Here is a 15,409-nt window from a genome sequence, read left to right on the forward strand (position 1 = left end):
AACCAGGTAGGAAGAGCTCCCCTTGCCTGACCTGAGAGCTCGCTGCAGGGGCTTGGGGCTTTCCCCATCTCATCACGCTGTGGGATGGAAAGGTTTGCAGGCTCCCAGCAGGAGAAGGAAAAGTCAAGGAAAAGGAAGAGAAAAGAAGCCTGGGCAGAGGAGAGGGACAGCCAAGCACAAATAAAAAGGAGAAGAGAGGAAGTGATTTTGTGGACCCAAACCTGAGAAAATGCAGGAAGCTGCAGCACGTCAGGAAGGCCAGGTGCGTACCACGCGCTGCTGCCCATCTTTCCCAGCCCTGAACACGGCCCTAAGTCAGCCCAGCTGGCTGGCAAGGGCCGGCGAGGGCTGGTGCTGAGCAGGGTTTGGGACGAGCCCCATGGCAGCTCCCCGGGGGCTCCCCGTCGAGCCCTGCTGCGCGGCACAGGGGCACTGTCAGCATCCCTGCGCACGCACAGCTCCCTAGGGACATCACCCCTGGGGAGAAGGCACCGGAGCCGGCCTCGAGTGGAGGCCAGCAAGAGCTGTCCCTTCTGGGCCATGAGGAATTCCTCGGAAACAGCGTCCCCCAAAGAGGGGGGAACCAAATCCTGCCTCTTCCTGCCTCTGGGGGCTTATCAGAGCTTTCTGACTCTGTCGTTGCAGGTGCCGACTGATTTTCACCGGCTGAACAGCTGTGACTCCTGGGCCCCTGCAGCTGCTGTTGACAATAAAAGAATCTTTTCCCTCTCCTGACTGTGTCTGCCATAGGGTCTTGTGGAGTGGGGAGCGCTTGTGCTGGGGTGGACCCTCGGGGAGGAGATTGGGATGGTCCCTTGCCCCAGCACCCTTTCCAGCGGGCATCGGGGCTGAGCTGAGGGGCTTTAGGAGGAAAAGCAAAGCACAGAGCCACACAGGAGGGGGGGGTTGGAAGGGACCCGTGGAGGTCCTCTGGGCCAAGCCCTCTGCTCCAGCACGCTCGCCTCGAGCAGGTTGCTGAGAACTGTGTGCCCTTGGCCTTTGAAGATCCCCAAGGACAGAGACTGCACAACCTCCTTGGGCAACCTCTGCCAGCATTTGACCGCCCTGGGGGGAAAAATTTGCCATTTCAGTCTCTCCTTTCACTGTACCACATTCCAGAACAGCCACGACATGACAAGCTCCCTACAGCTCTGGCAAAACCAAACTGGGTGGAAATCAGAAACTGGTACTGCTGTATAAGCAGCACAGCCTTTAAACCCAAACCAAGGGTTTAATTCTAAAGGTCAGCTGTTGGAGCACCATGAGGCTCTGGTGGGACAGCTCTGGAAAGAGTTAAGCCTACGCATCTTCAAAAGTTCTGCTCACCTTGGAAGAGGCCACATATGCAGGGCTAGCGCTGCCCGTACCCTGGAAGGTTAATTTAACCCTAATTTCTAAATAGCACTGCAGATACCATTTGAAGGGCACAGCACTGTCTGCCTCTGTCTCACTAGGAGCAAACACTGACCCGCTGGCTAATTATTCAGCTGCTTTGGGGGGGCGGGGGTGGGGGTGGTGGTGGTGGTAATTTGCAGTAGATTTAAAAACCACCCTCTTGCCAATTCAAGTCTGCTCCGACTTCAGTGAGAGCAGCTGGGGAGAACTGCAGTCAATGCTGACATGCTCTTCAAAGCCTTCACTGCCCCCAGCCTGCACGGTTTGCTCAGAGAGCAACAGAATTGCCCGTCAGCCAGAACAAGGAACAGAATCACTAAAGCAGCATCCCCTCATCGGCACTGTTTTTAAGTTTATCTCCTCCGTGTTTTGCTGTCTCTCCATATGGCCGTTTTGTTAATAAAGGCAGTGTCGCCAAAGGCTTGAGGTAATAAACAATTAAATTAGTAAATGAAAAAAATTGTGTGCTAGAGGGGAGAAGCCAGTATGGGAATGGGAACTGCGTGTTCTGCCCTTGCTTACACCACACCTGACCAAGAGCCTTTATACATTGCCTGAAAAATCAGTTATCTGCAAGTGAATCCCAGTGACAAGACAAATAGTTACAGCTTTTTTTCTTTTTTTAAAAAACAAACAAAACTTGGTCTCTTCTGCAAGGTCAGCTCCAGTTGAATGTGACAGCAGCGCATCCCTGGGAACGCCGAAGGGGATCTGCACTGAGCCACCAGGCACCCTCCTGAAGACGAAGCAGCTGGCTGTACGACCGCTGCTGGAAACCAGGCAGCAGCGAGCTTCACCTGGAGCACAGGGCTCTGGATCAGGGAGGTCAGGGACCAGGCTGAAGGAGACAGGACCCCGCATTACGACTGTCATGAGAAGAGGAAATCCCAAGGAAGGTCTTCTGCCTCCTCCCTCGTTACAAGGCGCTGGGAAACCATTTGCGCCCTGTGGCAGCACATAACAGACCCAGCACGGGGGTTATGCAGGCAGAAAAAAGCTGCCACTGATTAAGAAAACTTACACCCTAGGCCTGTCTCTTCTTTCCTGATCACAGAGATGTGACATGCAGCTGCCTTCTGTGATGCCAAGAGATGTCAGCCTTAGCAGCCACATAAAACATCTCCGAGAAGACAGCATGACAAAGAACAAGTAGGAAATGACCTAAGAATGATGCTTTTTCCTTTCTGCAGGGAGAGCAAACACTTCCATCAGTCCATAACAAGCCTTTGGCACTTGTCAATATGGCAAAAATCAGGCACTTAGGGAGGCAGGAAAAGAAGATGACAATGGAGCAAGGAGGAGAAACAGCCACTTTTGTCAGCAGGTTACATCAGCCCCCAGCTAAGCTGCAACAGCTCCTTCATGTTGACTCATTCCTCCAGTCTTTTTTTACCCAAGACAGACACAAATCCTCCCCTTGCTGGATCCAGAGGATTCCCTAACACGCTGGGCTGCCTGGCAGCTGGGAAAGCAATCTGACAGGGAAAAGCACACCCGACAGACACAGGATTTGACAGTGTGAGCACAGGACGACACACTGGTCCCAAGGGTCGCAGATCTGCAGACACCCTGGCAAGCAGGGATAAGCCAACCGAGGACGCAGGTATGCAGTCCCTACACCCCTCTTCCAACCCAAAAAGCCCCGTCTCAACACACAGATTTGGCGGGTTTTTACTTATTTTCTTCTGGTGGCAGAGATACTCCCTCCCTGCTGCTCCCTGCAACTGAGAATAGAACAGACACAACTCACCCAGCAGAGAGGAGAGGGGTACAGGGAAGCTGGTGCCTGAGGGGGACTGCAAGGAATTCCTGAAGTCACTATCCCAAAGTGAAGTTCACCACAAATCATGCTGGCTTGCTCAGGTAATGATCTTGTCTCCCACAAAGCCAGCAGCAAGCTTGCCTTAACAGGAAGAGCAATTATCACTCGAGGGTTAAGAGTACCACCGGGGTGGCAGCACGGCCACCTGCATTGCAGCATTTTCCTTTTCTGTTTCAAACAAGACACCAGCCTTTCGTTTGCCCTGTTGCCGCCCCTTAAATTAACCTCATTCAGTTTGTCAGGCTGTCCGTCAGTCTGCATAACATTCCCGATGCAACGCTCCTGTGAAAATTTCAGTCGATAACTCGCCCTTTCAATTGGGGACCATGATCTCTGAGCCTCACAGCCACCGTTTGCAGATTGGCCAACAAATGGGAGACAGGGAAATGACGGCTCACCCCCCTGCAGCAACCTCCAAGCAGGAATCAGAGCAGCGGCTTTGGCGCTTTAGAGGACACAAGGCTTGGGTTCAGGGACACGGGGGAATGAAGGATGCCCGTGTCACCCATCAGCTGGGCTAAGGCACAGCGCAGCCTGCTCCGCTCTCAGGTGGACACGTGCACGTCACCCTGACACCCGACTGCATCTCAGGCTTTATCTCCACAATTATTCAGTCCCCTCTGCTTCCCGTCAAGGAGCTGCCAGGCAGCGTAAAGCAGCCAAGGGCAAAACTTCAACTGGGGCAGCAAAAGAGCGGCAGAGCAGGCAGCTGCTGAGGGCCAGGGCGCAGCTCGGGCACATCTCGCCCATGCCCGCGCTGCTCCCATCAGGCAGCCTCAGCAGCACCGTGCCCGGAGTCTGTCTGAAGAGCCTTTGGTGAAGCGGCTGATGGAGCAGGTTCCCAGGACCTGCCTCCTGGCACGTCTCCATGAGAGCAGCAGCTGCCCTGAAAAGCAGAGATGCGCACCATGGGGGAACTCAGCCCCGTGGAGTCAGCAGGGGGGATCATCACACACACAGTCACAGAGCGGCTGGGGCTGGCGAGACCTCTGGAGATCATCTGGTCCAAGCCACTGCTCAAGCAGAGCCCGTCTTTATTGCAGGGAAAGAAACCGTCCCTGAGCCGCCTCGTGTTACTGCTCTAGTGACTGATCAGCCCCAGGACTGGCAGAGATGGCGGTGAAGCACGACAGGCTTTATTGCCCAGTCCCATGGGTTAGGGCCCTGAGGCAACGGAGGGGCAGATGTACCCTGCAAGCCCCCCGGCTACACCGCGAGCTGCCCGGGGAGGAGGGAGGCATTGCACCGGGACAGCAGGACCCGAACAGCTCTGCGGGTCACTGCCTGCGACAGGCATGCAAACCCATCATTTCAACACCAGTACCAGCCATCCCTGGTGGCTTGCTCTCGCCACAGATGGAAAGCGGGTTTTCATGGCGGATTCAAAGAAAGCTGCCCTGGGAATCCCTCCCCCACTTGGAGGTTACTGTTGTCCCCCAAACAGCTGGAAAAGCAGCAAGGAGGAAATTCGCCCCCCTCCCCCTTGGCCCAGGAGGCTGAGCCTGGCCTCTCGCACGCTGCCTGATGCTTTACCCGCAGACCCAACCAAGCCCACAGAGCCAGGCCTGGGTGAACCAGCTCCACAAATCCAGCCCACCTAGCGTGGAGCAGAACAAACCTCCTCCCAACCCTGTTTTTAAGCCCCTCACAGATCCCACCTCCAGTGAGCGGCACATCCCACCCAGCGTCCGCACAGGAGCCCTCCCTGGCTGCACCAGCCCTGCCCCCCCCTGCCAGGGCAGCGACCCAACCTCCTCCTGCCACGCAGCTTGTCAGCTGCAGCCTCCATCAGTTCAACGGCCTTTCCCTGCGGCTGGCCTCCGGAGATGCTCTGCAACGCGACGGAGCCCACACGCTCTGTAGCTACACAACCCTTACCGTTATATTTTTGTGCAACACCACAGCTGGTTGGGCCCCCAGCAGGTGTGAAACTCACCTCACCACAGGCAGGCTGAGGACAAACTTCACACCCCAGACTCTGTCACAAACAGCAGTCTGACACAAAGCAAACGCAGACCTAATGGGGAAAGCGTCGGGAAATCCATGCCCGTGCAGGAGCAAAGGGCCACAGGGGCCTCTTGATCTCAGAGCTCCAAAGACACGACTCTCCGTTAAATACCGTCCAGAAAACAGAGGGAAAACTTGTAAAGATGATCCAGACTCATTTCTGCACAAACATCTATGCAAGCTGTCTATTTTACTGAGGGGTGCCCCAGCTAAAACTGCCCCCAGAGCCAGGCTCCTCTCGCTGCGTTGGGACGGAATATCTTGCTTTCTCTCCGAGACAGCAATATGGGAACGTTGCATGTAAAAATCAGGCCACAGGCTGCTACAGACCAGTCAATTTTCATTGGGAAATAGTCCCACAGATACTTACCATCTCTACACAGAAGGAAGCAGGGATGACAGCCTGATTGGAGAGGTGGAGAGTTTTGGACGCATCTTGTAGAACTTCAATACTGCTGGAATTTATCTCACTCAGATGCACGTAGACAACCCGTTCTTCTCCAATGCTCACTAAACAGATATTCTGCTCCAGGAAGCAGGTAGGAAAGAAAAAAGAAAAGCAGGGGAAGTTAAAAAATATGAGACGGCTCTAAGTGTCCTCCTCGACTGGGCGATAAGTACGGCTGTTGGAAGTTTTCAGTGTTGCAAGGCTGAAACAGAAGGCCTGGGGCAAGTGCAGGCTCGGGAGTGACCCCATCTGAAAGCCACAAGCTCCCGTTCTCAGGGGACAGAGAAACCCTGGGTCCCACGCTCTCCTTTCCAGACCTCCTCCACAGTTAGCTCTCCTTTCTCTGCCTTGTGCCTGCTCCCGCTCCTTCTGCCGCTCAGCCTTGCCCCAAACCTCCCTGACCGCTGCTGCTGCACAGCGACACTTGGACAGTTACTTCTCTGACATTCCCAAAAATGCACCTCTGAAAACCAGCACAAGCCAGAAGCGAAGCAGGCTCTTCAGAGCAGAGATCGTGCAAGTTATGGCCTCTGATGTGTGCTTATGTGTATTCCTGGTATGGCATGAATAACAGGCATTAATTATTCATTACATCATTCAAGTGGTGTTTTTTCTCTTGACAGTCAGAACCAAAAGCTTTCTCCTTGCAGAACTGGCACAGACTACTGGAGGAGGAACACAGATCCCTTTGCTAAACCACCTTCCCACATCATTAAAAACAACGAGAATTTGTGCACTCTTGCAGTGGATTTCACTGGTTCCAAACACCTCAACACTTCAACAGGATCTGAATGCATAGAACTCCCAACACTGACCAGACGCCGTAGGATTCACTGGAGGGCACAGAGTACGATTTAACCGAAAAAGAAACCAGCTTCCACGATGTAAAACCTTTAATGATGTCTGGCTCAAGGAAGTGGTATTGACCGCTGTCAGAATCACCAGCCCAACTCAGCCAGAAGCAGCAGCATCCAGAAATGCTCATCCCTTGGCAGGGCACTGCTGCGTGCAACTAAGAGCCAAAAACCTCACCTACCAAGGCTGGGGCCTCCAAAATAAGGAACTGAAGCCATGCACGATGATGCATGTCTGGGCGATGCTGCCCAAAGCTCCCGGGAAGGAGGAGCTGCAGGGAAGAGCTGCGCCTCGCCAGCCAGCTCAGCTTCCCGGTGACAGCGGGACAGCAGCAGCAAAGGCAGGGCAGAGCCCTTTGGGGATGAGCGGAACAACATCTGGAGGATGCCCAGGAGAGCTGCCTTCTGTCAGCCTGTGTACTAACACCACGCATCCTCACCACCAAGGAGAGGGCTTCAGAAACGCTACCCCTTCATCTACAGGGTTCTAAAAGGGACAAGGAAAATGCCATGCAACAGCGTTACAGGCAACATGGCACAGGGAAAGGCAGCAACAAGCGATGGCAGCTCTGCCACCAGTAACGCCAGCGCTGGGATTTACCAGCTCCTTCATGCAGATGACACACGCCAGACTGGAGCTGGCACGCGTTCACCTGCAAACAAAATACCCGACAACGGAGCTGTGGAGGGACTCTGCACAGCCTGGATGAAAGATCTGTACCACGTTCTGCCTGAAACGGTGGTAAAGACCAGGCATCGACACTGGGCACCCCAGCCTAAGGCAAGAACGAGCTTTGAAGTTCTACTGGAACACACTGCAGCGATTCCCAAGGTCAGACTTGCAGCCGTACGGGTAGGATCTGCCACCAGCGCAGGACACGTAACAAGACAGCCAGCTCTTCTGCCAGCCCAGAAAGCTTTGGGTGCGTCAGCTACCAGGGAACTACTGGAACTGCACTGCAACCAGAAGACAGACCTATAGAAAATGCAACGCATCTAGTCCTTTCTTTAGGCACAGCTACGCTTCTCCAGCTGAAATGCTCGCCCTTTGGGCAAAACATTGACACGTTCACGTCCAAACAGAAAAGATTAAGGTAAGGTCAACTTTCAATTTATAAATTGTTAGCCCAAGCGTAAAAGCTTTTCAAGGTACCTGTAGTTCAAAATCCAGCTGACATTTAAACAACTGGTTATTCCAGTGGGGAGAAACCCTCCTCTTTCGGGGAAGCATGCCTTCTGTTTGCAAGCAACTGTTTTGTCAAACGTGAGACTTCCCTGCAAAGCCTGCATTGCCTGGCCTTGCTGTTGACTGGTTTACATGCACATCCCCAGCAGCCAGGGTTGAGATGACCAGTGGCATCCAAGGGATTTGGCATCATCGTTTCAATTCGGTTTATAAAAAGTTTATATCCCTGCAATTGTTTTCAAAATGTCAGCCTTCCTTTCTGTTACAGAAAGCTTCACGTTCTCGGGAATCCTCTGATATCCCCTTCCGTGCTCAGAGAGAGGACAAGACATTTTAAAACAGCTGCTTCAAAAGTTAGTATCCTTTTAAATTAAAGTTTAATTAACTAAATTTGTTCTCGATTTCAGCCAGTGGAAGCCAGGACACCAGATACAACGTTCTCTTGCCTACACTTTGTTGTTGCTGCTGTATATGCCTGAATGCAAATGTCCTGTAGGAGCCTTTAGTCCAGGAATGCTTTGCCTCACCCCTTTTCAAGCTTGGTAGGGAAAAAAAAAGAAAAGAAAAAAAAGCTTGTGCTCCAGATGCAAGCAGTGTGGAGTCTCATGCGTCTTTGGCTGGGGCTTTTGGCAAAGAGATATGATGGATATTTCTCAGGCGGGATGGACCTGACTTTCAGGAAAGCTTAAATCCAGCTTTACAGAAATCATCATTTCAGCACGGTCTCTTACACCGCTCTTGCTTTAGTGGTATTCAGCGATGTCCCCGTGCGCTCCCGAACAAGAGTTCTAATGAAGCAGCGGTTGCTGCTCATCTCGTAACGCAGGAGAGCGAGAGACCCAGGAATTGCTCTGGGTTTCAGACTGGGCTTGTTATCCCGCCTCACACGTCCGTAATTAAACACCATCTCAGACACTTAGATTTCCACCTAAGAGGACACCACCCTTCTCTAGGCATTAGCTGCTACTTATGCCATGAATCCCTTCTTTCCGTGTCCGCACCAGCCACGTATTGTCACGTTCTCCTTTTCCCTGGCAGAACCCCTGTACACTTTATGCCCAACAAGATGAGTCACACAAAGGCACGCATCTCGCCTAGCACTCACCAGCGGGGATCTTTCATTCCCAAACACTGAGACACTAGCCACAGTGTCCTGCCTTCCTATCGCCTGGGCTTCCAGCGTCAACGGCATCTCTACCGAGCTGTGAGGCTGGATAATCCCACACGGCACAGGGCTGGAGTACCACACAGCAGCATCCTCCTTGTGCTCCTATAAGGGACAGAATCAAAGACAACTTCAGAGTGACCTCTGAGGAAACTCCAAGCTTCTTAACATCCACCACAATGGCAATTCACCCACATTTTTAAAAATCCCTAGGAGAAAGCAGAAAGGCACAACACAAGGAGCAAGATTTGTATGGGCCTAATTAGCATCCTCACAGGGTCCAAAAGCTGCTGCACTCACAAACGCCCACTCCGGTGCTGGCGGCCTCCTTGCAGCAGCTTTTCACAACCCTCCAAGTTCTCCTGCATGAAAGCACCCCAAAGACTAGAACCGAAACTGCTTTCTGAAGAGTTCAAACCGCTCCTGAAGTTCATATTCAGGTAGCTTCCCGTTCTCTCCAAAACTTTAGGTTTGAATATAAAACAGCAAGGTCTTATCCAAACCCCGTTTTTTTCCTAACAAACCCCTCGATAACGACGTTTGAGGGCAGGAGGCGAACACGACGCCAAGCCTGAGGAAGGACTCCATAGCAGCCTGGAAGATCGCTGTCGTTCACAAGGGTCAGCATCCACTCGCAAGGGAACTTCAGAAAGCACCGTCCAAATGTCAGAACAGGGCTGAGCACGGGCAGTGGAGGAACGACACATCCGGGTGAAGAGATGACCAAAGGGAATTAGAGACACTGAGAGAATGTAGAAGTTGTTTACTCCCCAAACAGCATGAAACAGACACAAGGCATTTGTCTCTGCCAGATAGACATTTCCTACCTCTACGGCAATCGATCACCTCTAACTTCTTCTTACTCAACAGCCTCTTGTAAAGGAGGGGCAGCCCCAGACTCCCGTGGCAGAGGCTGCCCAGTGCCCTGCCCCAGTGCTCTCTCATCAAGCTTTGCCCCTCCCTTGCCCCAGGAGGCCGGCAAGGACCCTCCCACAGTCCCAGCAAGGCACGAGCTCTGCGGGAGCCTTCCCGCTGAGGACCAGCGCTCCCCAAAGCTCAAGGAAAACAAGACTCCCGCATCTCAGTAAAAGCAACTCCCTCCTCTCCCGTACCGCTCTCGCCCTGCCTGAAACCTCAGCCGCTTGCCCCCGCGATGGAGGGCACCAGCACCGCCTGCCTCTCGCAGTGGGTGACCAGCCTCTCCCAGCTCCTGCAGCTGCCTGGGTCCTCCACACACCAGCCCACACACTGACTCTTCCCATGCCCACTCGTTTTACAAAATTGCAGCCCAGGCACCCAGTGGGTGACTCTGCCGGGGAGAGGGAACAGCACCAGCAACTGCGTCCCTCTCGTCATTAAACTGGCACCCGCTGCGGCGCAACGGCATTGAACGACGCTGCAGCTTTTGGCTTAAGTCTGGGAACGTTCATGCTCAAGAGAACCAGAGAAACCTGAGCTCACCTGCCACACCAAGGACTAGTTTCCCCTCACCACTCCTGCCGTAAGCCCCTTTCCCATTTGCACACGCCTTCACTAACTGAGCCAGACCCCAGCTTTCAGCAGGCTGCTCGCCGCCTTCCAAACAAATGCTGCATTTTGGGCCAACCCAGCACAAGCCCACCGCTTGCAGGGAGAAGCAGGGGCAGTCCTTTGGAGATTCATTACTCCTCACGTCCCAGACAACAGGCCAATAGTGAATATAATCACTGCTCCCTTAAAAATAAAATAAACCAAAAAAAAAAAGACAGAGGCATGGCCCTGAGCACTGAGCACAGGTGCCTCTCAACATGGGCTGCTTTCAAAGCACGGCTGTGCTCACAGCGAGCTGGGCAGAACTAGCTCGTTAAGCAACATTTCTCATTTGGAGCTGAAGCCAGGACACCCCACGCCAGGCAGCGTGCTGGGCATGGGTACGCGGGGAAAGGTGGCCAGCTGCAAGGAAAGCGCCGGTACCTGGCTGTGAGAGGCACGCCAACACCTCCTGGCCAACACCATCCACGCCCACCACCAGCGCCAGCTCGTATCGCCCCACCGTGTTGGAACACAGGGTGACCTGGTAGAGGAGAAGAGCGTCAGATACTTAATCACTGCCAGAAGCCATCAGCCACGCGTGGTGTCCTCTGGCTCTCACCCACGGTCAGGAAAGGGAGCGATATTTTGCCTTAGTTCTCCTGCTGGTCCACGTGTAGACCACTGTCTTTCCGAGTAACAAAACTCTTCTGGCGATATCCGATTTATTAAGTACGCCTTGCATACCAGGGCATATGTAAGCTAAATTAAAGCACAATTCATGTTCTACTTGCCACTGGGACCAATTTTTACTCTCGACTACAACAGCATAAATCCAGAGGAAATCTGTTGACTTTCACAGAATGAGTCCAGCTTTACAGTGGGAAGCCGAGGGCAAAACGTGGCCCAGCAGCAGCTGTGCAGCTCATGGCTGCTGGAGCTTTTCCAGTCCTCGCTGCAGTGGATGCAACCATTCTGCTCCACACGAGAGGAAAGATAAGACCGGGAAGAATAGCAAACTGCTTTATGCAATGACATCTTTCTTTTAACAGTCACCTTCTGTCCCCATCCTTCCTCGGCCCACTTTAAATCAAATTGCTCTAAGCAGCTCAGACACACACGCATGGCTTCTGTGCTTCACCGTAGGGTACACGATCCTTGGCTTACAACTTTGGAAACAAAACGGTGCTCCGCCCCAGAGTACCCCAGCTCACAAAAACCTAACACGAACACCGATCTCTTACTTGCGTTATGCCCAAAGCCAGCAGCACTACAGCCCTCCTGCGCACCAGTGAAGCTTCAGCTCCACCTGCTGAAGCACGTATGGCCGGGCTCGTGCCATACCTGGATACCCAGGGCTCCTTGGGAGCGGATGGTCCCCTTGCAGGGCATTATGGTGAATTCAGTTGGCTTGATGTGATGTTGGGCTCCCTTTCTCCAGGACGGGCAAGTGTTGTCTGATATCTGAGCAAAACTGGTGACGCTGCGCTGTCCTGAGCCTTCGCCAGGGATGCGAAGGTTGAAAGTCATGGGAACCAAGGAGGTGTTAGTGAGGCGACACGGCAGGGTGCGAGGAAAGCCTGGGAAGGTGAGACAAATATCAGTCAAGTCCCCGGCTATCCCGTGATTCCTGGTGTGACTCTCCTGTTAGGATAGACCGGTGCTTGTTGTTTATCTCTTTTCAGTGTGAATGAGAGGTAATGGAGAAGCTCAGGGAGGAGTGAGTTGTGACTGAAGTTGCTTTTTCCATGGATGGCACAGCTTGCTTCCTTGGCAATGGGCAGTGCCGTTGGTGCTGAAGAGCTGTCTCTACCTGTGAGGAGCTCTCTCACCTGCCCCCAAACCAGCCCCAACTCTTTCTCACTGATCAGTGTGCACCCAGACAGAGCATTTATTCTGAAAATTCAGTCTGTAAAATCCCCCATTAACTCCATGAACATTCCCCCAGTTTTCAATATATGAAAGTAGGGCATTGTCATGTAAGGAAAAGAAAGGATGAGACCGGGCACTACAACATGATGCATTGCACTCTAATGCAGTTTCTCTAGGCAGGACCCTTAAGGCATCTCCTGTTTCTGGGCAACCAGACTGAGCACATGACAACTCGGCCCACCTCACTGCAGGCAAACCTGATGCTTCCTTAGAAATGAGCAGGAACTGTGTCTCACCTTACCTAACACACGGGGACATCACATCCACACTGCCTTTGATTACTGCCCACAAAGCCTGACATCACTTCAGCTCTGACACTTGCTTTCCACAACGGAAAACCAGTGGTACAACCACACTGGGTGAGGGGGTGGCTGTTCTGCAGAGGCAGGACACCAGCCCGCAGCTTGGTCTGGAGCGGACACCAGCTCTGCCAGAAGACACCTCCCATGCCCTGCTTACCAAGTGCTATTTGAATAAAGACAGGGAGGAAAACCACCTGCAGACACAGCAGATAGTTCCTCTGTGCCCAGCAGCAGTGACCATTGCCCACCGCCAGCAATTACTCCGGCAGGGAGGCGGGGGTGGGGCACAGAAAGGACATGCACCGACTGACCCACTGCACAGCCCCAAATGGGACCGAAGTCACCAGATGCAGACAACAGCCAGCAGCACAGTGACAAGGAGCAAAAATACAATAGCTGCCTTCAGCTGAAAAGGCCTTGTTAATGAAATCAGATTAAAGTAGGATGAACCTCCTATTACACAACCGCATTTCTGCCGGTGCGTTTCTTGTGGGTCTATTTATTCAAAAGGAAGCAGAGAAGTGGCCGAGTGGTGATGCAGGGAGAGGGGGAAGTGGCTCAGGGAAAGTATTGAGATTTCCTAGAAAGTCCACGAACCGCATGAAACCACAGAGGCATCCTGGGCACAGAATGATCATGGCCCTTCAATCAATCCCCAATTGATTTCACATGTAAACTTTAGATCATCTCAGTACAAAGCCTTTTCTCTGAGACTCGAGATGGAGAATCAGAATCTGCATTTCAGTGGAGATGCTCTGGGTGCTCAGCCACCGGCTCCGTCAGTGGAGCAGTGCTTCGGCTGGGGAAGGAGAAGGAGCCCACATCTCTGGAGACATCACTGCCCAAACCAATGCCGAGCTACTGCCTGGGCTTATTACCGGGCAGGTGATAACGAGGAGCCCTCACAGCACAAATTAACAGCTCACACTAAAGGTCAAGTGGGTAAGTGGTGTCCTCGCCTTGCAACAGGAACGTTCACCCTGAGCAGCCACAGGCTAGCGTGTGGCTCCAACTCCCTTCTCCTGCAGCCCCATCCCCTGGGCCCTTCTGGGACAAGGGCTTTCACCATCATTCTGCCGCCAAGGATTGGGAGGTTGGGGCTGAGCAGGCTCTGAGGGCACCAGGAAAATACTGACTTTCTATTCCTTTGGTCCTGTTTGATCTCACGGCAGCAAAATACCACCTGAGCAAGCGGCAGCCCTGGTTCTAACACCCTGAAGGCTGCTGTGGAGGAACACAAGTGACAGATGCTCCCAAAGCGCTTCATTTCAGTAAGGCACAGACCTCCCCACCAGCGGTCCAAGCCCAGGGCACACTCACCAAAGGAGACGTCGCCGAATGGAGGGAAGGTACATGGAAAGGGAAAGTCGGTCCGATGACACAGCCCCTGTAAGGACAAAGGCAGAGGAGGAACTGGCTTGGTTAAAAAGAACTGCAAAGTGTTCGGCTTTCGTTACCACCGGGACGGATAGAAGCTGGTCTCAGCAGCACGGTGGGTTTCAAATCAACCCGTCACCCCTGCGCTCGGCACAGCATCCCTGTGCACAGGGGCAGCCAAAGCAACGTGGTCAGCAGGTGGCAGCTGCTGAGGTGGCTCAGGGCACCAGGGCAGGCAGGGTACACCCCCAGGTTGCTGCTGGCCCAGTGAAGGACCCTGAACAAGTGATGGCTCTGTGCCTCAGTTTCCCCACCTGTCATGTGACGGGCAGAGCTGTCCATGCAGAAGCAGGTTCATTGTAACTAGCCCTCTCAGCCACAGGTTCCCTGCTTTGGTATCTCTTTGCTGGAACTGGCCTTTCCACGGGCTAGATGGACATCTTCCTCAGACCTTATTCCACACTACCATTATGCGTGCAGGATTTTGAGGCACGAATCCACAGGAGCCCCAGACATCTACTGAGAAACGCAGCACAAGTTCTACACAGTGGATGGTGGAATCTTGGAGGAAAGTATCAGCTTGTCACCAGTGCACCGGCTGACACATCCAAGAGCAAGACTATTTGCACCACCAAACATGAGTGTCCTGAAGCCACCACACCAGCCCGCCCATCCCTAAATTCAGAGATGTTCCAAACTCCCAAACTCACCAACATCCACTGAAATCAGCACTTGAAGCTGCACAACATTCATTCATTTCATGGTTGATGCCAATCAATGCCAGCTCTGCCTCTTGGTGAAAAAAACAAATACAGATCAAGGAGCACAGTGACCCGTGCCTCCTAGTTTTATTCACAGGACTGCCACCGGGTCTCTCGTACACATGAACAGACCCCAGCCTCCCGCAGGAGGGACCTGCACTCACCCGTGGTGTCCCAGTTCCAGCATCCCTTTCTAAAGAGCAAAAGAACAAGCGTTCAGGACCTCGTCAGGTCTGTTTCCAAGCAAAGAGTGATCACCTATGGTTTGGGCATCTTCTGACTGCACAATCAAAAAGCACTCAAAATCTGACTTTCAGGAGTTTCAATCCCATGCTAATTCTCGATTCCTGGAGCTGAATCCGTTCCTGAGAACAAGTTAGGTAGCAAATCCCTTCTGGCAATGAGGTTCCCTCTCCAAGGACCTCACGTAATCAGACTTAACCTGCCAAGCCCCAGCATCCTACTCTGGATGGAGCAAAGGGAGCAGACATGCTTTCCGTAATAGCACTTGCCAAAAGACAACAGAAAACTGCCTCCAAACCAGCCACAACTGGGTCTCACACTGGGAAACTGCCAAGGGTGAGCCTTGCAGCGAGGGGGGAAATAACTGCCGTTTCTGCTGAGCACACAGGAGCTGTGCTCAAGGAAGTC

The 15,409-nt window shown here is 53.0% G+C and overlaps 1 pseudogene; it reads right to left on the reverse strand.

Moving 5' to 3' along the window:
• Positions 1-3,847: 3,847 nt before the first annotated feature.
• Positions 3,848-15,409, reverse strand: part of LOC129736962 (hydrocephalus-inducing protein homolog) — a 70,176-nt pseudogene continuing 58,614 nt past the window's right edge.

Source organism: Falco cherrug, chromosome 10, assembly GCF_023634085.1.
Source record: "Falco cherrug isolate bFalChe1 chromosome 10, bFalChe1.pri, whole genome shotgun sequence".
Lineage (NCBI taxonomy): Eukaryota > Metazoa > Chordata > Aves > Falconiformes > Falconidae > Falco > Falco cherrug.